We start from the raw sequence: 27,273 nt of genomic DNA, 5'->3' as shown, positions 1-27,273 counted from the left end.
TCAGATGAGAACACTTAAGTTCTACTCTCTCGCATATGTCAACTATGTAAAACAGTATTACCAACTATAAAGATCATGTTTTACATTTGAACATCAAACCTTATTCATCTTTCAGCTGAAAGTTTGTACCCTTTCCCCATTTCTCTCACCCCCTAGTCCATGGCAACCATTTTACTACTTTCTGTTTCTAAGAGTTTGACTTTTCCTTTTTCTTCAGATTCCACACATAAGTGATACCATGGGGTTTTTGTCTTTCTCTGACTTATTTCACCTAGCATAATGCCTTCAAGGCCTATCCATGCTGTCACAGATGGCAGGATTTTCTTCTTTCTTATGGTTGTATAATATTCCATTGTGTACATATACTACATCTTCTTTATCCATTCATCTGTGCTGTGCTGTACTTTGTCACTCAGTCATGTCTGACTCTTTGCAACCTAATGGACAATAGCCTGCCAGGCTCTTCTGTCCATGGGGATTCTCCAGGCAAGAATACTGGAGTGGGTTGCCATGCCCTCCTCCAGGGGATCTTCCCAACCAGGGATCAACCCAGGTCTCCTGCATTACAGTTGGATTCTGTACCATTTGAGCCACCAGGGAAGCCCAAGAATATTAGAATGGGTATCCTATCCCTCCTCTAGGGGATCTTCCCAACACAGGAATCGAACTGGAGTCTCCTGCATTGCAGGCAGATTCTTTACCAGCTGAGCTACCAGGGAAGCCCATCCATTCATATACTGATGGCCATTTAGGTTGTTTCCATATCTTCACCATAGCGAGTAATGCTGCAGTGAACATAGGAGTGCAGATTTCTCTTTGAGATCCTGTTTTCATTTCCTTTGGATATATACTCAGAAGTGGAGATAGCTAGATCATATGGTAGTTCTGTTTAATTTGGGGGGAACCTCCATACTTTTTTCCATAGTGGGTAAACCAACAGTGCACAGGAGTTCCCCTTTTCCTGCATCCTCACCAGCACTTGTAATCAGCAAAAACAAGACCTGGAGCTGACTGTGGCTCAGATCATGAGCTCCTTCTTGCAAAATTCAGGCTTAAATTGAACAAAATAGGAGAAACTACTAGACCATTCAAGTATGACCTAGATCAGATCCCTTATGATTATACAGAGGAGGTGACCAATAGATTCAAGGGATTAGATCTGGTAGACAGAGTGCCTGAAGAACTATGGATGGAGGTTTGTAACACTGAACAGGAGGTGGTGACCAAAACTATCCCCAAGAAAAAGAAATGCAAGAAGGCAAAGTGATTATCTGAGGGGGCCTTACGGATAGCTGAGAAAAGAAGAGAAGTGAAAGGCAAAGATATACCCAACTGAATGTAGAGTTCCAGAAAATAGCAAGAAGAGATTAGGAAGTCTCTTAAATGAAAAATGCAAAGAAATAGAGGAAAACAACAGAATGGGAAAGACTAGAGATCTCTTCAAGAAAATTGGAGATAACAAGGTACTTGGATTTCATGCAAAGATGGGTACAGTAAAGGACAGAAATGGCAAGGACCTAACAAAAACAGAAGAGATTAACAGGAGGTAGCAAGAATACACATGAGAACTATCCAAAAATGTCTTCATGACCCAGATAACCATGATGGTGTGGTCACTCACCTAGACCCAGACAACCTGGAGTGTGCAGTCAAGTGGGCCTTAGGAAGCATCACTATGAACAAAGCTAGTGGAGGTGACAGGATTGCAGCTGATCTATTTCAAATCACAAAAGATGATGTTGTTAAAGTGCTGCACTCAATATGCCAGCAAATTTGGAAAACTCAACAGTGGCCACAGGACTGGAAAAGGTCAGTTTTCATTTGAATCCCAAAGAAAGGCAATGTCAAAGAATGTCCAAGCTGTCCTACAACAGTACTCATTTCGTATGCTAGCAAGGTAATGCTCAAAATCCTTCAAGCTAGACTTCAAATGTACATGAACCAAGAATTTCTAGACTTATAAGCTGTATTTAGAAAAGGCACAGGTAGAGATCAAATTGCCAATATGCACTGGATCATAGAAAAAGCAAGGGAATTACCAAAAAAAAATCTACTTCTACTTCATTGACTGTGTGTTCACAACAAACTGTGGAAAATTCTTAAACAGATGGGAATACCAGACCATCTTACCCTGTCTCCTGAAAAACCTGTATGCATGACAAGAAGCAACAGTTAGAATTGGACATGGAATAACAGACTGGTTCAAAGTTGGGAAAGGAGTACATCAAGGCTGTATATTGTCACATTGTTTATTTAACTTATATGCAAGTACATCATGGGAAATGCCAGGCTGAATGAATAGCAAGCTGGAATGAAGACTGCTGGGAGAAATATCAACAACCTCAGATAGGCACATGATACGACTCTAATGGCGGAAAGCAAAGAGGAACTAAAGAGCCTCTTGATGAGGATGATAAAGGAGAGTAAAAAAGCTGGCTTAAAACTCAGCATTCAAAAAACTAAGATCATAGCAGCAAGCCCCATCACTTCATGGCAAACAGATGGGGAAAAAGTGGAAACAGTGTCAGATTTTATTTTCTTGGGCTCCAAAATCACTGCAGTGACTATAGCCATGAAATTAAAAGACACTTGCTCCTTGCAAGAAAAGCTATGACAAACCTAGACAGCCTTTTAATAAAGGCGGAGACATCACTTTGCAGACAAAGGTCCATATAGTCAAATCTGTGGTTTTTCTACTAGTCTTGTATGGATATGAGAGTTGGACCATAAAGAAGGCTGAGTGCCAAAAAGCTGATGCTTTTGAATTGTGGTGCTGGAAATACTCTTGAGAGTCCCTGGACAGCAAGGAGATCAAACCAGTCAATCCTAAAGGAAATCAACCCTGAATATTCATTGGAAGGATTGATGCTAAAACTCCAATACTTTGCCCACCTGATGCGAAGAGCTGATTCACTGGAAAAGACCCTGATGCTGGGAAAGACTGAGGGCAAGAGGAGAAGGGGGCGACAGAGGATGAGTTGGTTGGATGGCATCATTGACTGAATGGACATGAGTTTGAGCAAACTCTGGGAGACAGTGGAGGACAGACAAGCCTGGCGTGCTGCAGTTCATGGGGCCGCAAAGAGTCAGACACAACTTAGTGACAGACAACAATAATATATAAACTAGATAAACCACAAAAACCTACTGTATAGCACAGGAAAACTATACTCAGTATCTTGTGAAAATGAAAGTGAAGTTGCTCAGTCATGTCCAACTCTTTGCGACCCCGTGGACTGTAGCCCGCCAGGCTCCTCCATCCATGGGATTCTCCAGGCAAAAATACTGGAGTGGGTTGCCATTTCCTTCTCCAGGGGATCTTCCCAACCCAGGGATCGAACCCAGGTCTCTCGCATTGCACGCAGAGGCTTTAACCACTGAGCTACCAGGGAAGCCCTGGTATCTTGTCATAACCTATAAAAGAAGAGGATTTTAAGTCATTTTGCTGTACATCTGAAACTAACACATTATAAATTAACTCGCTCAGTCGTGTCCAACTCTTTGCAACCCCATGGAGCCCGTGAGGCTCCTCTGTCCATGGGATTCTCCAGACAAGGATACTGGAGTGGGTAGCCATTCCCTTCTCCAGGGGATCTTCCCAACCCAGGGATCAAACCTGGGTCTCCTGCATTGCAGGCAGATTCTTTACCATGTGAAGCACCAGGGAAGCCCATAAGTCAACTATATTTCGATAAAACTTAAAAAATAAAATAAAATATTGGCTATATTCCTGGTGTTGTACAATACATCCTAGTTGCCTATTTTATACCTAATAGTTTGTACCTTTTAATCCCCTACGTCTATGTCGCCCCTCCCTCCTCCCTTCCCTCCACGGAAACTGCTAGTTTTTTCTCTTTATCTGTGATTTTCCTTCTATTTGTTATATTTGCTGGTTTGTAGTGTGTTTTAGATTCCTCATATAAGTGATAATATACAGTATTTGCCTTTGTTGACTTATTTCACTTAACATAATGCTTTTCAAGTCCATCCACGTTGCTGTAAATGGCAAGATTTTCTTCTTTATGGCTTAGGAGTATTCCACTGTATGTATACACAACATCTTCATTGTTCTCCAATACCTGTTGGTAGATAGGTTGCTTCCTTATCTCGGCAATTGTAAATAATGTTGTTATGCACACTGGGGTTCATCTATCTTTTTGAATTAATGTTTTTAAGGTTTTTTTTTTGTTTTTTTTTTTTTGATAAACTGAAGTTTTTTGGATGTACACAAGAGTGGAATTTCTGGGTCATGAGGTAGTTCTATTTTTAGTTTTTTTTGAGGAATCTCCATATGGTTTTCCACAGCCGTAACTTTTTGATGAGATCTTATACTCTTAACCTTAATAGTAATATCCAAAAGGTGATAGTGTGCACAGTTTCCTAAATTAATTTCAAGGAAAAATGGCCAAGGACACTAATGACGAGCAGAGCTGTACAGAGAAATGCTGCAGGAGCATGGTGGAGCCATGCATACGGTTGAGATGCCAAGTGGCAGGCTACAGTGTGACAAGAGCAGAGAGCTGAGGCTACCACGAGTAGACATGAAAAGACTGTGGGAAAGACAGAAGTAGCTTAGAATCATGAGACAGAAACCAAGAGTGTGTGGAGTCACAGAGGTACAGTGGCCAGGAGAAGGACAGGAAAGAGTGCACATTAGCAACATGCTAATCATTGGATACCTTGGTGAGAGACACTTCAGTGTCTGGAAGGGGAAGTTGACTGTTGCAATGTAAAGACAAGGATTGATTCTCTTGAATTCTAGATATTGACATCAAAATCATTGTAAAAGGTTTCAAAATGTTCAGCTACTCTTAGAGGCATGAGCAAGACATTGGGGGTTATAACAAAGGGAGGTGAGATTGGTGCTCATGGCTAGGAGGAATATTAGGATTTCCTGTGAAGTGTGTGTGTCTGTCTAAGTTTCCATTAGTCTATACTTCCCTGAGTCACTGGGATGACTCTAACTGGTTTTAAATAGAATGAACAGGCAGCCTCCCAAGTTTATTCGGAGGCATCAGGTACATTTCTAGTGTGAGATATTTTGCAGTGCCCATGCCTGAAAGTGAAACTCTCCTCTGAGAATGTACAAGTCATCCTCAGGATATTTTCTTTTAAACATTAGGTTTAAAAGAAAACATCCTGTTTAGAAGAACCCAATGTTCTTCTATAGATCCAGCAGAAATAGCTCTGTTGTATGTGACACAAGCTTCACTTGAAGTATTAGACTTTATCCCCAAAAAAGGGAAGATAAAAGAGTCACATAGTTTATGACATACTGTGTTACTACAGTTGGAAGTCTGCATGCTACTTAATGTGGATAGAAAACATTTTACAGACTGATAGCACATGTAGAATAAAATAAACTTGAAGGTTTATTTCTAATCTAAACACTAATCCCCACAACAGTAAGTGGTTTTATTTATTTATTTTGCGTCTCTCCTGGCCATGATACAATCACAGGAGCTGTGACATAGAAACATAATTAGGTGACTATAAAATCTACTAAGCAAACCTTTCAGGGGTAAAATAGGCATTTTAATGCTGCTAAGACAGCAGGCAATAGGAACTATACCAGGCAAACAGGGACCAGTGCTCACCTTACATATAATGATAGTGTGGTTTCAGCAAATGAAATTGGCCAATAACATGGAAGATTCTTCCTCTTTTATTGAGAAGTGAGGGTCCCTCTGGGCCTCCCAGATTACCTTCTCTTCAGGAATGTAAATAAGACCATGGTGGTTACTCCAAAGCTTTGGAGTCAGGCAGGCTTGGGCACAAACTCCTGCTGTGTTGTTTCCTGGAGTCATGACCTTGTGCAAGTTACCTAACCTCTCTGAGCCTCACTTTCCTCATCTCCTTTTATGAATATCACATGATCACAGGCCTAAACTGTCTAGCCCTGTAAAAATTAAAAATCTTAGTGCCCTTGTCTTTTTCCCTCTTCTGCAATGTTCTTCTATAGATACAGCAGAAATAGCTCTGTTTATTATATGCAGGTGATTGGTGCTTTCAGGGAAAGCGCATGTATAGTTTTAAGTGGGACATTTTATTGAGTCCTAGACTAAGATCTGGAGAAGGCAATGGCACCCCACTCCAGTACTCTTGCCTGGAAAATCCCTTGGATGGAGGAGCCTGGTAGGCTGTAGTCCGTGGGGTCGCTAGAGTCGGACACGACTGAGCGACTTCATTTTCACTTTTCACTTTCATGCATTGGAGAAGGAAATGGCAACCCACTCCAGTGTTCTTGCCTGGAGAATCCCAGGGACGGGGAAGCCTGATGGGCTGCCGTCTATGGGGTCGCACAGAGTCGGACATGACTGAAGCGACTTAGCAGCAGCAGCAGACTAAGATCAAGCCTAAGACATTTTATTAAGACCTAGACTAAGAATGCTGGAACTGGGAAAGGTCTGGTCAATTTTTAGGTTAAAAAGTCCAAGACTCATAGACATACCCAAGGACACAAAGAAAGTTGGGTGGAATGGAATCTAGGTCCCCAGAATTCCAGGCTATAGCTCCATCCATTTCATCCAATTTCCTAGAAGTGGAGTGGTGACCTCTTTCCTTCTCTCACACTCTTCCTTCACTCCTCTCTCCCTACCCTCAATTCAAGAGTACAGCACACCTCCCAGAGCCAAGATGGCTACACTGATCAACATAAGTAGGTCAATCTGAAGTTAGCTCACCACAGCAAGGATGGTTCCAGTTAACAGGCAACAAATATATGACCTTTGTAGAGACCTGACAGTTTTGTGAGTTCTTAAGCAGCAATTGTCAGTCCTTTTAGATTCAGTGTCTCCACGTAATAACAAAGATCTTAATATCCTCTCTACCATCCTGAAATGAACCTTAGAGAAAACACAGTCTACTTACACATAACTTTAAAGGTCAAAATAATGTTCTAACTATAATGTCATGGGAAATTATAAGTAATTTACAATTAAAAAATCAAGTCTTTCCAAATGTTTTTCTATTTATTTATCTTTGGCTGTAGCGGGTCTTTGTTGCCATGCGTGGGCTCTAGTTGTGGTGTGCAGGCTTTTCATTGAAGTGCCTTCTCTTGCTGTGAAGCACGGGCTCTGGGACGTGTGGGCTCCAGTAGTTGCAGCTCACAGACCCGAGCTCAGGCTCAGCAGCTGTGGTACATGGACTTAGTTGCCCTATAGCATGTGGAATCTTCATGGCCCAAGGATTGAACCCTTGTCTCCTATATTGGCAGGTGAATTCTTAACCGCTGGATCACCAGGGAACTCACAAAGGTTTTTCTTAAGCATGATTCACCAAGAGGCAGAATTAAGGAGTGGGACACTAGCTCTTCTGTGAATGTAATGGGGGAGACATGGGTGCCACTCAACAGATACCGAAATATGTGCTACTGTATAGGCCTCTTGGACACCTTGGTCATTCCGGACAGCATGGTGTGATGTTCTGAACAGATGAACTCTTGGCAAGATACTTCCTTCAATTTTCCCAGTGTGGTTGTATGCGTGAAAAATTCAAAGTATGTTAAAATCTTATCCAGATGCTTTAGGTTTAAATGTAAAACACAGGTAGGTTCTAAATTCAGATCATTCTAAATAGGTTTCTCACCTACATATATAATATTTAATAGACACCTAAAAGTCATGTAGGATGCAAGATAATTCCTTTTGGGGCCATCCTATGCATTTTTGGATGTCTGATATCCTTGACACACACCCACTAAATGATGCTGACCCTGCCAGTCTTCAGTCAGATCAGTTCAGCCGCTCAGTTGTGTCTGACTCTTTGCGACCCCATGAATCGCAGCAGCCAGGCCTCCCTGTCCATCACCAACTCCCGGAGTTCACTCAAACTCACATCCATCAAGTCAGTGATGCCATCCAGCCATCTCATCCTCTGTCGTCCCCTTCTCCTCCTGCCCCCAATCCCTCCCAGCATCAGAGTCTTTTCCAATGAGTCAACTCTTCGCATGAGGTGGCCAAAGTACTGGAGTTTCAGCTTTAGCATCATTCCTTCCAAAGAAATCCCAGGGCTGATCTCCTTCAGAATGAACTGGTTGGCTCTCCTTGCAGTCCAAGGGACTCTCAAGAGTCTTCTCCAACACTACAGTTCAAAAGCATCAATTCTTTGGCGCTCAGCCTTCTTCACAGTCCAACTCTCACATCCATACATGACCACTGGAAAAACCATAGCCTTGACTAGACAGACCTTTGTTGGCAAAGTAATGTCTCTGCTTTTCAATATGCTATCTAGGTTGGTCATAACTTTCCTTCCAAGGAATAAGCATCTTTTAATTTCATGGCTGCAGTCACCATCTGCAGTGATTTTGGAGGCCCAAAAAATAAAGTCTGGCACTGTTTTCCACTGTTTCCCCATCTATTTCCCATGAAGTGATGGGACCAGATGCCATGATCTTAGTTTTCTGAATGTTGAGCTTTAAGCCAACTTTTTCACTCTCCACTTTCACTTTCATCAAGAGGTTTTTTAGTTCCTCTTCACTTTCTGCCATAAGGGTGGTATCATCTGCATATCTGAGGTTATTGATATTTCTCCTGGCAATCTTGATTCCAGCTTGTGCTTCTTCCAGCCCAGCATTTCTCATGATGTACTCCCATCTTTGTGACCTCCAAAAAATCCTCTACAGTCTTCCAAAATACCCCCCTCTCCCTGCCAGGTGGTGGTACTGCTTTCTTTGTGTCCCTGTTCTGAGCTTCCCCGGTGGCTCAGACGGTAAAGTGTCTGCCTGCAGTGTGGGAGACCTGGGTTCAATCCCTGGGTTGGGAAGATCCCCTGGAGAAGGAAATGGCAACCCACTCCAGTACTCTTGCCTGGAAAATTCCGTGGACTGGGGAGCCTGGTAGGCTACAGTCCATGGGGTCGCAAAGAGTCGGACACAACTGAGTAACTTCACTTTCTTTCTTTCTGTAGGTTTAGGGGGCATTCCATAGTTGAGTATCAGCATAGGGTGACTTGGAGTGCCACAGAGGGAACCAGAGTGGTGGGTCCCAAAGATGCCGTTTGCCAAAGCCTTCATCATAGAGAAAGGCCCAATGTTCCCAGGGTGAGGACTGTGTGGTCATGACAGGGGGAGCAAGCAACAAGGCTGAAAGAGTGTCTCCTGCAAAGTGAGCCAGTTTGGTTTCAGCCAAATGTCACCAGCAACAATGGTAGGTTCCAGATAGGAAAGGCATTGCCAAAGGGGTGTAAAGTTACCCCAGGTAACCCAAAGTCTTAGCTAAGGAAGTTAGTGTGGATAAACGCAAATAACAGTATTCTGATATTGATATTGCCAAGGGCTTTCTCACATTTCAACATACTTTTGAGCCTTTCCACAAACTCATGAGATAGATAGGGGTTCCTGTTATCTTCGTTTTAAGACATCTGCTCTGGTGACACCCGATACTGCACTGTTTCATTCATACACAGGCAAACTAGATAACGACCATTAGCCATTGTCTTTAGCTGTTTTGTACCATACAAGTTGCTGGTAATTGCAGCTGTGGTCTTTGGACTTGGTCACAAATATGCTCCGTGTTAATAGAGAGCTGACTTCTGAATGTAAATGTGAGCAATGCTTATTCCATTTTTACCTGCTACTAATTTTGCTGCTGTACTAAAAAAGGTCTCTATGTTTTGCCTTCGCAATAAGATAAAGAACAGTATTTTCAGCAACAGCATCTGTCAGCAGCCGGCTGAGTAGGCTGTGTTGTGGTAAATGGCGTGTCTTTAGGAAGTGCCATCACATTGGGATCATGTGAAAGGTGTTGACTGGAATGAGCAGTGTGCAACCTGCTTGACCATACACAACAGGCACACTGCCTGTCCATCAATGATGGCCAGTCTTCTCCTTCAGCATCTTTTGATTCTTGCTACTTCACTTCATAAAGTATTTCTTCAAGTTGAATAATGATGGTAATGATATAAAAACAGTTATATTACTATCCTAAAATATAATTGCAATAGTCAACATTTTTTGTTTCCTATGTGTCAGAACTTCTAATTGGGCTGCATAATTATATAAATTTGAAAGCTATTTCCTTTTCCTTAATCATTGTTTTATCATTTCTAAAAAAAGTTTTCAGCCATTAAGCTTTGTGGATACATCCAGGAGGCTTCTCATGTATAGATGAAGTAAAAGAAATTTAATGAAACAATGTAGGTCGTCTTACTAATTTAACAGTTCTGCTTCTTTGGACATTGTTAGAATTTATCAAAAAAGGGCATGTAGGAAAGAAACTTTAAGCATCTATCATATAAAGAATATTAAGAAAATATGGATAACTATAATGCAATTTTCCTTGTACACTCTGTATGAGTGGATTTATAAGAAAACTAATCTACATGTTTATAAAATGATACTGCTTCATAACAGACCAAATGTACATATTGCTTGGTATAGATCAATGTAACCTAATATTCTTTGGTAAGATAGTAACATCTAATTCCTAAAACTTTTTTGATACAGATAGCACTTATGCATCCATAATTTTGTGTAGCCCTCACCCAGCCTTATGAGGTAGGAGTTACTTTTATTTTGTGGTTAAACAAACTGAGCTCTGTCAATTTAAAAAATTTTCATTTTATATTGGAGTATAGTTGATTTACAGTATTGTCTTAATTTCAGGTATACAACAAAGTGATTCAGTTATACACATACACATACTTTGTATCTATTCTTTTTTCAGTCTTTTCCCATGTAAGTTCTTACAGACTATTGAGTAGAGTTCCTTTTGCTATAGAGTAGATCCTTGCTATTTATCTATTATATATAGTTTGTATCTGCTAATCCCAACTTCCTAATTTATCCCCCACCCCTGCGTTGACCTTTCCCCTTTGGTAACCACAAGTCTGTTTTCAGTCTGTGAGTCTGTTTCTGTTTTGTAAATAAGTTCAATCGTATCATTTTTTATTCCACATATAAGTGATATCATATTTGTTTTCTCTTTATGACTTTACTTCACCTGGTATGATAATCTCCAGGACCATCCATGTCCATCCAAATGGCATTGTTTCATTTTATGAGTAAAATTCCCTTGTATATGTGTACTACATCTTCTTTATCCATTCATCTGTCAATGGAAGTAACTTAAGAACTAAAATCTCATAAGTGGCAGAGCTTGGCTGTCCAACCTTTGGTCTACTTTCCACTGCATCCCACTACCTTAAAATGTGAGCACAGAGATGAGGGGCAAAGTAATATGAAACTCCAGCACATCTAATGCTAGTGGTCAGAAAAACTATGACAGGGAAGAAAGCATTTATTTCCATGCCTACCTCCTCCTTTCTACAAAAATAAGTGAATACTTTTGTTGTTGAGATCAAAGTACTGGAGCACTTAGGTGACTGAAACATCAGGAATCTAGCTTATTCTGTCACTGCGTTTACCTAGCAGCATTTATAGACCAGAAGCCTTGTTGTCCTTCAGTCGCTAAGTTGTGTCCGACTCTTTGCAACCCCGTGAACCAGGGAGTTCAGCATACCAGGCTTCCCTGTCCTTTACTATCTTGCAGAGTTTGTTCAAACTCATGTCAATTGAGTCAGTGATGCCATTCAACTGTATCATCCTCTGTCACCCCCTTCTCCTCCTGCCCTCAATCTTTCCCTGCATCAGAGTCTTTTCCAGTGAGTTGGCTCATCGCATCAGGTGGGCAAAGTATTGGAGTTTCAGCATCAGTCCTTCCAATGAATATTCAGGGTTGATTTCTTTTCCGATTGACTGGTTTGCTCTCCCTGCTGTCCAAGGGACTGTTAAGACTATTTTCCGGCTCCACAGTTCAAAAGCATCAATTCTTCAGCACTCAGCCTTCTTTATGTCCAACTCTCACATCCATACATGACTACTTGAAAAAACCACAGCTTTGAGTATATGGACCTTTGTTGGCAAAGTGATGTCTCTCCTTTCTAATATGCTGTCTAGGTTTGTCATAGCTATTTTTCCAAGGAGCAAGTGTCTTTTAATTTTGTGGCTGCAGTCACTGTCCACAGTGATTTTTGGAGCCCAAGAAAATAAAATCTGTCACTGTTCCCACTTTTCCCCCCAACTGTTTGCCATGAAGTAACAGGAGTGGATGCCATGAAGTAACAGGAGTGGATGCCATGATCTTCATTTTTTGAATGTTGAGTTTTAAGCCAGCTTTTTCACTCTCCTTTTTCACCCTCATCAAGAAGCTCTTCAGCTCCTCTTCACTCTCTTGCTATTAAAGTGGTATCATTTGCATATCTGAGTTTGTTGATATTTCTCCCAACAATCTTGATTCCAGCTTGTGTTTCTTCCAGCCCAGCATTTCCCATGATGTACTCTGCAAATAAGATAAATAAGCAGGGTGACAATATGCAGCCTTGACGTACTCCCTTCTCTATTGGTTTAATAGATTGAATCAATCTATTGTTCCATGTCTGATTCTAACTGTTGCTTCTTGTCCTGCATACAGGCTTCTCAGGAGACAGGGTGGTCTGGTATTCTCATCTCTTTCAGAATTTTACAGTTTGTTATGATCCACACAATCAAAGGTTTTAGTGTAGTTAATGAAGCAGATTTTTTTAGAATTCTGTTGCTTTTTCTATGATCCAGCGGATGTTGGCAATTTGATCTCTGATTCCTTTAGCTTTTCTAAATCCAGCTTGAACATCTGGAAGTTCTTGTTTCACATACTGATGAAGCCTAGCTTGAAGGATTTTGAGCATTACCTTGCTAGCATGTGAAATGTGTGCAACTGTATGGTAGTCTGACCATTCTTTGGCATTGCCTTTCTTTGGGATCGGAATGAAAACTGACCTTTTCCAGCCCTGTGGCCACTGCTGAGTTTTCCAAATTTGCTGACATACTGAGTGCTGAATTTTAACAGCAGTATCTTTTAGGATTTGAAATACCTTCACTAGCTTTGTTCATAGTAATGCCTCCTAAGGCCCACTTGACTGCACACTCCAGATTGTCTGGCTCTAGGTGAATGACCACACCATCACGGTTATCAGATCATTAAGCCTTTTTTGCATAGTGTATTCCTGCCATCTCTTCTTAATCTCTTCTGCTTTTGTTATGTCCTTTCCATTTCTGCCCTTTATTGTGCCCATCTTTGCATGAAATATAAGTACCTTGTTATCTCCAATTTTCTTGAGATCTCTAGTCTTTCCCATTCTATTGTTTTCCTCTATTTCTTTGCATAGTTCACTTAAGAAGGCTTTCTTATCTCTCCTTGCTATTTTCTGGAACTCTACATTCAGTTGGGTATGTCTTTGCCTTTCACTTCTCTTCTTTTCTCAACTATTTTTAAGGCCTCCTCAGACAACCACTTTGCCTTCTTGCATTCTTTTTCTTGAAGATGGTTTTGGTCACCACCTCCTGTACAGTGTTACAAACTTCCATCCATAGTTCTTCAGGCACTCTGTCTACCAGATCTAATCCCTTGAATCTATTGGTCACCTCCACTGTATAATCGTAAGGGATTTGATTTAAGTCATGCCTGAATGATCTAGTGGTTTTCTCTACTTTCTTCAATTTGTGCCTGAATTTTGCAATAAGGAGCTCATGATCTGAGCCACAGTCAGCCCCAGGTCTTGTTTTTGCCGACTGTATAGAGCTTCTCCATCTTCGGCTGCAAAGAATATAATCAATCTGATTTCAGTGTTGACCATTTAGTAATGTCTATGTGTAGATTCATCTCTTGTGTTGTTTGTTGGAAGAGGGTGTTTGCTATGACCAGTGCTTTCTCTTGGAAAACTCCGTTAGCCTTTGTTGTGCTTCATTTTGTACTTCAAGGCCAAACTGGCCTGTTACTCCAGGTATCTCTTGACTTTCTACTTTTGCATTCCAGTCCCCTATGATGAAAAGAACATCTTTTTTTTGGTGTTAATCCTAGAAGGTCTTGTAGGTCTTCATAGAAATATTCAATTGCAGCTTCTTCGGCATTAGTGGTTGGGGCATAGACTGGGATTACTGTGTTGTTGAATGGTTTGCTCTGGAAATGAACAAGATCATTCTGTCATCTTTGAGATTGCACTCAAGTACTACTGCATTTCAGACTCTCTTGTTGACTTTGATTTTTATAGGCCTAAAAATACTCACAGGTACATTTTGTGTAGACTGCACAGATGTTTTTTAAAATTTGAATAATAAAGCTTTCAAACAGAGCTCAATATGGTCCATTTTCCCCCAATCACCACCACTCCCTACCATCCCATACCTGGCCCTTACTCATTCATGTTAAGCACCTGCCTACTCCATACAGGTTTGACTTTTGTGACCCTGGACTAATGACCATGATTATGTCTCCCCCAGAAACCAATACTTCATTTTGCCAGTGCTCTGTTTTTCGTCCTTAGATCCTAGATTTCTCAGAATAAAAATAAATAAGGAAAGGGGAATAGAGAGTGATGGGGAGACAGACTGAAATTTTACATAGTGTCACTGAGAAGGTGACATTTAACAACCTACAAAAAGAGGGAGAGTGTATGAACCTTCCTGAAGGAAGAGTACTCCAAGCAGAAGGAACAGCAAGAAAGAGCATATGTGAGGGACAGCCAGTCTTCTGTGTCTGGAGTCAAGTGAACAAGGGGAAGGGTCCTAGAATAACAAGGTCACCTCAGCAGTTAGGAGAGGAGAAGAGGGCTCACTGAGTAGGGTCCTAGACACCCCTGCAAGGACTTGGCTTATAATCTGAGGAAGATACTAAACCATGAGAGGACCCTGAGCAGTTGAGTGACATGATCGAATCCACACTGCTTTCAGAGGATGACTCCCGCTGCCAAGTTGACAGTGACCCTTACACAGGCAGGGGTTGAGGCAGGGGGATCAGATGAGATGCTACTGTCATAATCTAAATGAGAAAGATGGTGGCTTGGACCAGGTTGGTGGCAGTGGACATTGTACAAAGTGTGGTCCAATTCTGGGTATGTTTTGAAGGTGGAGACATAGAAGTTGCTAACAGGTCCATTGTGAAAGTAAACAGAAGAAGTCAAAATTTTTTGGTGTGAGCAACTGGTAGACCAGAGTTGCCATCAACAAAATAATCAAGTCTGGAAACTTGAGGTTTCCCTTTCCTCTTGTTTTAGGAGAAAGATATGAAAAGCAGAAGGCCTAGGGAGAACAGGTTACATATTAGGAAAAGGAGACTTAAGGAGGAAAAACCATTTGTATGAGAAAATGCCTTAGGTAAGTAAGACATGGAAGATCTGTGTGACCATAGGATGGTGAAAATAGCCAAAGGGGAATATGAGTGGTCTTCCTAAAGCAGTAATACCACTCATATACAGTATGTTTCACTGCTTTCCCAAGTAGGAGAGTAAAATGACCCTTCTTTTGGGATAAGGAATACCAGATATGTAAATAAGCAGTATTCCAGAAAGTCCTAACTCCTGTCTACACTGTGAACATTATCTCCCTTCAAGTTTCATAGAATATTATCTGGTGGTAGGAAAATTACAGCTTTGTGTTTATTTTTTTTATTTTTATTGAAGTGAAGGTCACAACATAAAAACAACCATTTGAACATGAAAAATTCAGTACCATTTAGTACATTCACAGAGCTTTGCAACTTACATCTCTATCTAGTTCCAAAACATTTTCATCACATCAAAAGGAAACCTGATACCCGTTAAGCAGACACTCCTCATTCATCCCTTCCCTCAGCCCCTGGCAACCATCAGTACAATCCCTGTCTCTATGGATTTACCTGTTCTGGATATTTCATATGGAGATAAATATGTTATGTGAGGTTCTGTGATATCTACTTTCACTCAGCATATTTTTGACATTCATCTATGTTGTCATATATCTACAACAATTGAATAATAGTCCATCATATGAATAAGCCACATTTTATCTATTCATCCATTTATGGACATTTGGATTGTTTCTGACTTTTAACTTGAATTAGTGCTGCTTTGAACATTTCTGCACAAGTATTTGGATACTTGTGTTCAATTCTTTGGAGTTATATATACCTGGGAATAGAACTGCTGGATTGTATGGTAATCATCTGACTTAAGGAACTATCAAACTGCTTTCTATGGCAGCTAAACCATTTTAAAATCCCATCAGCAATGTTCAAGTGTTCCAGTTCCTCCTTACTCTTAACCAAGACTGGTTATCTTCAGATTTTAAAAAATAATAGCCATTCTAGTGGGTGTGAAGTGCTATCTTATTGTGGTAACGATTAATGACATTGAACGTATTTTCATGTGCTTGTTGGCCCTTTTTATTTTGCTTGCATGTTTTATGGTATCTTTCGTCTAAGATGCTCAGTACTGTCATATCAGAGCTATCAGGAAATAGCTCCTGATATTTCAAAGATAAAACCATTAATTCAGTCCTGCACATCATCTTCCCCCAGTTTTATTAAGATATAATTGACATACATCATTATATAAGCTTAGGGTATACAGCATATGAATTTGAGTAAACTCCAGGAGTTGGTAATGGACAGGGAGGCCTGGCATGCTGCAGTCCATGGGGTCACGAGGAGTTGGACACGACTGAACGACTGAACTGACTGACTGATACAGCATAATGGCTTGACTTACAAATGTTGTGAAATGATTACTGCACTACCTTTAGTTAGCATCCATCATCTCATATAGATACAACAAAAAGAAAAAATTTTTTCCTTGTGATAGGGATCTTAGGACCTACTCTAACAACTTTCATATATCATATAGCAGTATTAACTATAGTTACCATGTTGTACATTATATTCCTAGTACTTACTTATAACCAGAAATTTGTATCTGTTAACTCTTCCTCTGCTTCTCCCTCATTACTCCCTGCCTCTGATAGTCACAAATCTGATTCCTTTTTCAATGAGTTTTTTTTTAATTAGATTCTTTATATACATGAGATCATATAGTGTTTGTTTTCCTCTACCTGAACTTATATCATTTAGCATAATGCATTCCAGATTCATCCATGTTGTCACAAATGGTAAGATTGTCTCATTTTTTTGGTGGCTGAATCATATTCTAGTGTTGAGTGTGTGTGTGTAACTGCTTTTTGTATACGTATTCACAGATAAATGGACACTTAGGTGGTTTCCATGTCTTGACTATTGTAAATTATCCTGCTTCAAACACAGGGGTGCAGATGTCTTTTCAAGTCAGTGTTTTTGTTTCTTTCTGATACATTCTCAGAAGTGGAATTGTTAGATTGTATGGTAGTTCAGTTTTTAACTTTTTGAGGAATCTCTGTATTATTTTCTATAGTGCCTGAACCAGTCTACAATCCCACCAACAGTGCACCAAGGTTTCCTTTTCTCTGCATCCGCACTAGCATGTTACTACTTGTCATTTTGATGATGACCATTCTAAAAGGCATGACATAATATATCATTGTGGTTTTGATGTGCATTTCCCTAATTATTGATGATGCTGAACATAGTTTCATGTAACTGTTGGTCTTTCGTGTATCCCCTTTAGGAAAAAAAAAAAGTCTTTTGAGACCTTTTGCCCATTTTCAAATCAAATTATTTTTTCTTTTACTATTGAGTTGTATGAGTTCTTTGTATATTTTGGATATTAACTCCTAAATCAGATATAGGTTGGAAATATTTTTCTTCCCATTCCATAGGTTGTTTTTCACATCGTTGTTTGCTTCTTGTTTCCAGGAGCTTTTTAGTTTGGTGTAGTCCCACTTGTTTTTGATTCGGTTGCTTGTGCTTTAGGTGTCATATATAGAAAATCATTGCCAAGACTTATGTCAAGGAGCTTTACCCTCCCCCCATCACCACCACGTTTTCTTCTGGAGTTTCACGGCTTCAGGTTTTACATTTAAGATGTTAATCCAATGCAAGTTAATTTTTGTGAGTAGTAGGAAGCTCTAGGTGTAGTTCCATTCTTTCACATGTGAATAGCCAATTTTCCCAGCACCGTTATTGAAAAGTCTTTTCTTCACTGAGTATTCTTGCCTCCCATGTCAAATATTATTTGAGTAATATGCTTGGGTGTATTTCTGGGCTCAAGATTCTGTCCCACTGATTTGTCTGTCTTTATACCAGTACTATACCATTTTGATTATTGTAGTTTTATATATAGAACAGCTTGAAATCATAAAGTGTGTTGCTTCTGCTTTGTTCTCCTTTCTCAGGATTGCTTTGGTATATATTTAGAGTCTTCTGTGGTTCCATATAGGGGCTTCCTTGGTGGCTCAGATGGTTAAGAATCTGCCTGCAATGCAGGAAACCCAGGTTAAATCCCTAGGTCGGGAAGATCCCCTGGGGAAGAGAATGGCAATCCACTCCAGTATTCTTGCCTGGAGAATCCCATGAACACAGGAGCCTGGCAGAGTGGTTTTTTCTACTTCTGTAAAAAAAAAAGTTCATTGGAATTATGATAGGGACTGCACTGAATCCAAAAATGGCTTTGATAGTATTGCCATTTTGACAATATTAATTGTTTCAATCCATAAACAAGGGATACCTTTCTATTTACTTTGTCTTCTTCAGTTTCCTTAATTAGTGTCTTATAGTTTTCAGAATAGAGATCTTTCACCTTCTGGCTAAGTTTACTCCTAAATATTTTACTGTTTTTTATACTGCTTTTAAACAGAATCATTTTTTCCAGATAATTTGTTGTTAGTATGAAGAAACACTACTAGTTTTTGTATGTTAAATTTGCATTGGCCAACTGCACTGAATTCATTGATTAGTTCTAATAGCCTTTGATGGAGTCTTTAGGATTTTCTGTGTATAAAAACATGTCACCTGCAAATAGAGATAATTTTACTTCTTCCTTTCCAATTTTGATGCCTTTTATTTATTTTTCTTGCCTGACAGCTCTAGTAAGGACTTCCAGTATTGTGCTGAATAGGAATGGTAAGAATGGGCACCCTTGCCTTGTTCATGATCTTGGAGGAAAAGCTTTCAATCTTTCACCATTAAGTATGTTAGCCATGGGCTTATCATATATGGCCTTCTTTATGTTGAGTACATTCTTTCTATACCTAATCTGTTGAGTTTATATCATATAAAGAGATGTTGAATTTTGTCAAATGCTTTTTCTCCATCTATTGAGATGATCATATGATTTTTATTTCATTTTGTTAATTTGACATATCACATTGATTTGCATATGTTGAACCATCCTTGCTATGCCAAGTATAAATCCCATTTGATCATAGCACATGATTCCTTTCATGTGTTACTGGATTTGGTTTCCTAGTATAAAGAGTTTTTGCATCAATATTCATGAGGGATATTGGTCTCTAGTTTTCTGATAGTGTCCCTTTTGGCTTTGGTATCAGGGTAATAAGGGCCTCATAAAATAAGACTGGGAGTGTTCCCTTCTCTTTGATTTTTTTGAAAGAGTTAAAAAGGGTTGGTGTTAATTCTTCTTAAGATTTGCAGGTGAGTGATCTGGTCCTTGGTTTTTCTTTCTTGGGAGGTTTTTGATTAGCAGTTCAATCTCCTTACTAGTAACTAGTCTATTCAGACTTTCTATTTCTTGTTTCAGTCTTGGTAGTTTGCATGTTTCTGAGAATTTTTCCATTTTTCTAGGCTGTCCAGTTTGTTGGCATATATCAATATTTCTTCATAGTAGCCTTTTATGATTCTTTTTATTCATGTGGTATCAGTTGCCGTGTTTCTTTTTTTCATTTACAATTTTGTTAATTTGAGTCCTCTATCTTTTTTTCCTTGGTTATCCAGCTAAAGTTTTGTCAATTCTGTTTATTTTTTCAAAGAACTAACTCTTAATTTGGTTAATCTTTCCTATTTTCCTGTGCTCTATTTTATTTCTGCTCTAATCATTAGTTTTTACTTTCTGCTGTTAATATTGTGCTCAGTTTGACCACCTTTTTCTAGTTCCTTAACCCACAGTGTTAGGTTTTTTAAAATCAGTATTACTTCTTCTTTTCTAATTTGGATTCCTTTCATTTTTCCTCTTCTGATTGCCATGGCTAGGAATTCCAAAACTATGTTGAATAAAAGTGGCTAGAGTAGACATCCTTGTCTTTTTTTAAAAGATATTTTTCTTAATTTTAGTTTATTTTTAACACCAAAGCACATGTATTGGAGTATAACTGATTAACAATGTTGTGACAGTTTCAGGAGAATAGCGAAGGAACACAGCCATACAAAAACATGTATCCATTCTTCCCCAAACCCCACCCCATCCAGGCTGGCACATAATCCTTATCTTGTTCTTGATCTTAGGGGAAATGATTACTTTTCATTGTTGAGTGTGATGTTGGCTATAGGTTTGTCATATATGATCTTTATTATGTTGAGTTATGTTCCCTCTGTTAGCCTTTGCCCTGATTCATTTTGTACTCCAAGGCCAAATTTGCCTGTTATTCCAGGTATCTCTGGACTTCCTACTTTTGCATTCCAGTCCCTATAATGAAAAGGACATCTTTTCCCCCACTGGTCATAGTAAACACCCTCTTCCAACAACACAAGAGAAGACTCTACACATGGACATCACCAGATGATCAATACCAAAATCAGACTGATTATATTCTTTGCAGCCAAAGGTGGAGAAGCTCTATAGAGTCAGCAGAAACAAGACTGTGGCTGACTGTGGCTCAGATCACGAACTCTGTATTGCCAAATTCAGACTTAAATTGAAGAAAGTAGGGAAAACCACTAGACTGTTCAGGTATGACTTAAATCAAATCCCTTACAATTATTATACAGTGGAAGTGACAAACAGATTCAAGGAGTTAGATCTGATAGAGTGCCTGAAGAACTATGGACAAAGGTTCGTGATATTGTACAGGAGGCAGGGATCAAGACCATCCCCAAGAAAAAGAAGTGTAAAAAGGCAAAATGGTTGTCTGAGGAAGCCTTACAAATAGCTGAGAAAAGAAGAGAAGTGAAAGGAAAAGGAGAAAAGGAAAGATATACCCATTTCAATGCAGAGTTCCAAAGAATAGTAAGGAGAGATAAGAAAGCCTTCCTCAGTGATCAGTGCAAAGAAATAAGAGGAAAACAATAAAATGGAAAAGACTAGAGATCTCTTCAAGAAAATTAGAGATACCAAGGGAATATTTCATGCAAAGATGGGCTCAATAAAGGACAGAAATGGTATGGGCCTAACAGAAGCAGAAGATATTAAGAAGAGGTAGCAACAATTCACAGAAAACTATACAAAAAAGATCTTCATGACCCAGATAACCATGATGGTGTGATCACTCACCTAGATCCAGACATCCTGGAATGTGAAGTCAAGTGGGCCTTAGAAAGCATCACTATGAACAAAGCTAGTGGAGGTGATGGAATTGCAGTTGAGCTCTTTCAAATCCTACAAGATGATGCTGTGAAAGTGCTGCACTCAATATGCCAGTATTTTTTGAAAACTCAACAGTAGCCACAGGACTGGAGAAGGTCAGTTTTCATTCCAATCCCAAAGATAGGCAATGCCAAAGAATTCTCAAACTACTGCACAATTGCACTGATCTCACACGCTAGCAAAGTAATGCTCAAAATTCTCCAAGCCAGGCTTCAACAGTACGTGAACCATGAACTTCCGGATGTTCAAGCTGGATTTAGAAAAGGCAGAGGAACCAGAGATCAAATTGCCAACATCTTTTGGATCACTGAAAAAGCAAGAGAGTTCCAGAAAAACATGTACTTCTGCTTTATTGACTATACCAAAGCCTTTGACTGTGTGGATCACAATAAACTGTGGAAAATTCTTCAAGAGATGGGAATACCAGACAACCTGACCTGCCTCCTGAGAAATCTGTATGCATGTCAAGAAGCAACAGTTAGAACTGGACATGGAACAACAAACTGGTTCCAAATCAGGAAAGGAGTATGTCAAAGCTGTATTATTGTCACCCTGCTTATTTAACTTGTATGCAGAGTACATCATGCAAAATGCTGGGCTGGATGAAGCACAAGCTGGAATCAAGATTGCCTGGAGAATTATCAATAACCTCAGATATGCAGATGATACCACACTTATGGCAGAAAGCAAAGAAGAACTAAAGAGCCTCTTGATGAAAGTGAAAGAGGAGAGTGAAAAAGTTGGCTTAAAGCTCAACATTCAGAAAACTAAGATCATGGCATCCGGTCCCATGACTTCATGGCAAATAGATGCAGAAACAATGGAAACAGTGAGAGACTTTATTTTGGGGGCTCCAAAATCACTGCAGACGGTGGCTGCAGCCATGAAATTAAAAGACTGCTTGCTCCTTGAAAGAAAAGTTATGACCAACCTAAACAGCATATTAAAAGGCAGAGACACAACTTTACCAACAAAGCTCTGTCTAGTCAAAGCTATGGTTTTTCCTGTAGTCATGTATGGATGTGAGGGTTAAACTATTAAGAAAGCTGAGCACTGAAGAATTGATGGTTTTGAACTGTGTATTGGAGAAGACTCTTGAGAGTCCCTTGGACTGCAAATAGATCCAACCAATCCATCCTAAAGGAAATCAGTCCTGAATATTCATTGGAAGGACTGATGCTGAAGCTGAAACTCCAATACTTTGGCCACCTGATGCGAAGAGCTGACTCACTGGAAAAAACCCTGATGCTGGGAAGGACTGAAGGCGAGAGGAGAAGGGGACAACAGAGGATGAGATGGTTGGATGGCATCACTGACTCTATGGACATGAGTTTGAGCATGCTCTGGTAGTTGGTGATGGACAAGGAAGCCTGGTGTGCTGCAGTCCATGGGGTTGCAAAGAGTTGGACACAACTGAGTGAGTGACCTGATGTTCCCTCTATGCCTACTTTCTGGAGAGTTTTTTTTTTAATCATAAATTGGTGTTGAATTTTATTAAATTTTTTTCTGCATCTATTGAGAAGATCATATGGTTTTTATTCTTCAGTTTGTTGACATATTTATATCACACTAATTGACTTGTAGATACTAAAAAATCTTTGCATCCCTGGGATAAATCTCACTTGACCATGTGTATGATCCTTTTAATGTATTGACAGATTCAGATTGGTGGCATTTTGTCAAAGACTTTTGTGTCCATGTTCATCAATGATATTGACCTTTGCAATTTTCTTTGCATGTTCTCTTTGATTTTGGTGTGAGGGTATAGTGGCCTTAGAGATAGTGGCCTTCCTCTGAAATGTTTTCGGAATGTTTCAGAAAGACAGGTGTTAACTCTTAAGTGTTCAACAGAATTCACCTGTAAAACCATCTGGTTCTTGACTTTTGTTGGGAGTTTTAAAATCACAGTTTCAATTTTAGTACTTATAATTGGTTTTATATTTTCTATTTCTTCTTAATTCAGTCTTGGGAAGATTGTAACCTTCTAAGATCTTATCCATTCTTCCAAGTTGTCTGTTATATTGGCATATAGTTGCTTGTAGTAGTCTTGCTTGTAGTAGTCTCATGATCCTTTGTATTTCTGTAGTGTCCTTTTTCATTTCTAATTTTATTTATTTGAGCCCTGTCCCTGTCTCTTGATGAATCTGGCTAAAGATTTATCAATTAAAAAAAAAACAGCTTTTAGTTTCATTGATCTTTTCTATTATTTTCTTTGTCTCTATTTTTGCTGTGATATTTATCATTTCTTCCCTTCTGCTAATTTGTAGTTTTGTTTGTTCTTTCCCTAGTTGCTTTGGGTATAAGATTAGGTTGCTTTTTGACATGTTTCTTGTTTCCTGAAGTAAGATTGTTATTATAAACTTCTCTCTTATAACTAATTTTGTTGCTCCCCATGGATCATTGTGCTTTTGTTTTCATTTGTCTCTAGGTATTTATTTATTTCTCTTTGATTTCTTCAGTGATCCACTGCTTCTTTAAGAGCATATTGTTTAGCCTCCACATGTTTATATGTTTCACAGTTTTTTACTTGTAGGTGATTTCTAGTTTCCTTGCATTTTGCTTAGAAAAGATGCTTGATATGATTTGAGTTTTTTAAAGTTTACCAAAGCTCACCTTGTGGCCCAGTGTGTGGTCAATCCTGGATAATGTTGCATGTGCACTTGAGAAGAATGTGATTTCTGCTACTTTTGAATGGAGTGCTCTATAAACACCAATTAAGATAATTTGCTCTAATGTGTCATTTAAGGCCTGTGTTTCCTTATTGATTTTCTGGATGATTTGTCCGTTGATGAAAATGGGGTGTAAAAAGTCAACCACCTGTAAAAGAATGAAACTAGAACACTTTCTAACACCATACACAAAAGTAAACTCAAAATGGATTAAAGATCTAAATATAAGAAAACATAGGCAGAACACTCTTTGACATAAATTCCAGCAAGATCCTCTATGATCCACCTCCCAGAGTAATGGAAATAAAAGCAAAAAATAAACAAATGGGACCTAATTAAACTTAAAAGCTTTTGCACAACAAAGGAAACTATAAGCCAGGTGAAAAGACAGCCTTCAGAATGGGAGAAAATAATGGCAAACAAAGCAACTGACAAAGAATTAATCTCAAAAATATACAAGCAACTCCAGCAACTCAATTCCAGAAAAATAAATGACCCAATCAAAAAATAGGCCAAAGTTTGGCAAAACTAATACAATTATGTAAAGTTTAAAAATAAAAAAAATTAAAAAAAAAAAAGAATGTGATTTGGGAACCACAAAAAAAATAAATAAATAAAATGGAAAAAAAAAAAAAGAACTAAACAGACATTTCTCCAAAGAAGACATTCAGATGTCTAACAAACACATGAAAAGATGCTCAACATCACTCATTATCAGAGAAATGCAAATCAAAACCACAATGAGGTACCATCTCACGCCGATCAGAATGGCTGCTATCTAAAAGTCTACAAACAATAAATGCTGGAGAGGGTGTGGAGAAAAGGGAACCCTCTTAACACTATTGGTGGGAATGCAAACTAGTACAGCCACTATGGAGAACAGTGTAGAGATTCCTTTAAAAACTGGAAATATAACTGCCATACGACCCAACAATCCCACTGCTGGGCATACACACCAAGGAAACCAGAATTGAAAGAGACACATGTACCCCAATGTTCGTTGCAGCACTGTTTACAATAGCTAGGACATGGAAGCAACCTAGATGTCCATCAGCAGATGAAGGGATAAGAAAGCTGTGGTAGATATACACAATGGAATATTACTCAGCTATTAAAAATGTATTTGAATCAGTTCTAATGAGGTGGATGAAACTGGAGCCTATTATACAGAGTGAAGTAAGTCAGAAAGAAAAACACCAATAGCGTATACTGATGCATATATATGGAATTTAGAAAGATGGTAACAATGACCCTATATGCAAGACAGCAAAAGAGACACAGATATAAACAACAGACTTCTGAACTCTGTGGGAGAAGGCGAGGGTGGTATGATTTGAGAGAATAGCACTGAAACATGTATATTACCATATGTGAAATAGATCACCAGTCCAAGTTCAATGCATGAAACAGGGCACTCAAAGCTGGTGCACTGGGACAACCCTGAGGGATGGATGGGGAGGGAGGTGGGAGCGGGGTTCAGGATGAGGGGCACATGTACACCCATGGCTGATTAATGTCAATGTATGGCAAAAACCACTACAATATTGTAAAGTAATTAGCCTCCAATTAAAATAATTTTTTTAAGTCCCTCACTCTTACTGTGTTACTGTCAATTTCTCCTTTTATAGTTGTCAGTATTTGCCTTATATATTCAGGTGCTCCTATGCTGGGTGCATATATATTTACAATTGTTGTATATTCTTCTTAGATTCATCCCTTGATCACTATGTAGTACCCTTCTTTGTCTCTTGTAACAATCTTTACAGTCTATTTTTTCTGAGTATTGCTACTCCAGCTTTCTTGTGATTTCCATTTGCATGGGATACACCTTTTTCTATCCCTTCAGTCTGTGTGTGTCCCCAGATCTCAAGTGCATCTCTTATAGACAACATAAATATGGGTCTTATTTTTGTGCCTCTTCAGTCAGTCTGTGTCTTTTTAGGGCTTTTAATCTATTTACATTTAAGGTAGTTAGCAATATATATATTCTTATTGCCATTTTCTTAATTGTTTTGGATTTGTTTTGTTTAGGTCTTTTTTCTTGCCGTCCACTCCTGTTCTCTTGTGATTTGATTTCTAACTTTAGTGTTGTGTTTGGGTTCCTTTTTCTTTTTTGTGTAACTATCATGGGATTTTTGGTATGTGATTACCATGAGGTTTTGATACAGCATTCTCTATGTAAACAATATTAAGTTGTTGGTCTTAATTTTATATTAATTTCTATATCCTGTATCTGTACTCTCTTCTCATAATTGCCAGTTTTGATATCACATTTTTGTGCAGATAATTTCTTGCCTGCACTCATGAACATGAGTTTCACTGGTGAGCTTTTCCATTAGTAATTTTCTTGTTTCTCATAGTGGCCTTTCCTTTTCACTTAGAGAAGTTCCTTTAGCATTTGCTGCACAACTGGTCTAGTGGTGTTGAATTCTTTTTGCTTTTGCTAGCTTTCGATTTCTCTGCTGAATCTGAAAGAGAGCCTTGCTGGGTAGAGTATTCTTGGTTGTAGGTTCTTCCCTTTCTTCATTGTAAATATATTATGCCACTCTTGCAACCTACAGAGCTTCTGCAAAGAAATCATCTGATAACCTTATGGGAATTAACTGTGTATGTTAATCTGTTACTTTTCCCTTGTTGTTTCAATATATTTTTCTTTAATTTTTGTCAGTTTGATTACTGTGTATCTTAGCATGTCCTTCCTTGCATTTATCCTACCTGGGACTCTCTGTGCTTCCTGGACTTGGGTGACTATTTCCTTTCCATTGTTAGGGAAGTTTTCAGCTCTTATCTATTCCGATATTTAGTGTTGTCCCAGAAGTCTCTCAGACTGTCTTCATTTCTTCTTTTCTTTATCCTTTGTCCTGCCACAGTGATTTCCTCCATCCTGTCTTCCAGCTCACTTACCTGGTCTTCTGACTCAGTTGTTCTATTGATTCCTTCTAGTGTATTTTTCATTTCAGTTATTGTATGTTCATCTCTTTGTTTTTTAGTTCTTCTAGGTCTTTGTTAAACATTCCTTTCATCTCCTTGATCTGTACCTCCATTCTTTTCTGTGATCTTAGATCATCTTTGCTATCATTACTCTGAATTCTTTTTCAGGTGGATTGCCTATTTCCACTTCATTTAGTTGTTGTTCTGGGGTTTTGTCTTGTTCCTTCAACTGGGACATATTCTTCTGAAGTCTCATTTTGTCTAACTTTATGTGATTGAAATTTCCATTATGCAGGCTGAAGAACTGTAGCTCTTGCTTCTGCTTTCTGCACTCTGGTGGATAAGGCTAAGAGGTTTCTGCAGGCTTCCTTTCCACTATTGGGTGGAGCTGTGTCTTGTCTCTCTGGTGGGCAGGGCCATGCTCAGGAAGACTTTTAGCAGCCTGTCTGCTGATTTGTGGGGCTGTGTTCCCATCCTG

The 27,273-nt window shown here is 39.1% G+C and overlaps 1 protein-coding gene and 1 long non-coding RNA gene across 6 annotated transcripts in view; one reads left to right on the top strand and one right to left on the bottom strand.

The window, feature by feature from the left end:
* The window catches only part of LOC113897390, a 102,465-nt gene that overhangs the window by 19,135 nt on the left and 56,057 nt on the right, over nt 1–27,273 (bottom strand). The window contains exon 3 of one of the 4 annotated variants that reach the window (XR_003512339.1): nt 13,838–13,934. The exons of the other annotated variants lie outside the window; for them this stretch is intronic. This is a non-coding gene — a long non-coding RNA (uncharacterized LOC113897390). Of the gene's footprint in view, nt 1–13,837; nt 13,935–27,273 lie in introns of those variants that run through there. 4 annotated transcript variants of the gene reach the window in all.
* Nucleotides 1–27,273, top strand: part of FRMD3 (FERM domain containing 3) — a 341,097-nt gene that overhangs the window by 301,371 nt on the left and 12,453 nt on the right. The window lies entirely within an intron of this gene.

The sequence above is a fragment of the Bos indicus x Bos taurus genome, chromosome 8 (assembly GCF_003369695.1).
Source record: "Bos indicus x Bos taurus breed Angus x Brahman F1 hybrid chromosome 8, Bos_hybrid_MaternalHap_v2.0, whole genome shotgun sequence".
NCBI classification, from domain to species: Eukaryota; Metazoa; Chordata; class Mammalia; order Artiodactyla; family Bovidae; genus Bos; species Bos indicus x Bos taurus.
This window is presented reverse-complemented; position numbering and strand designations above follow the sequence as displayed.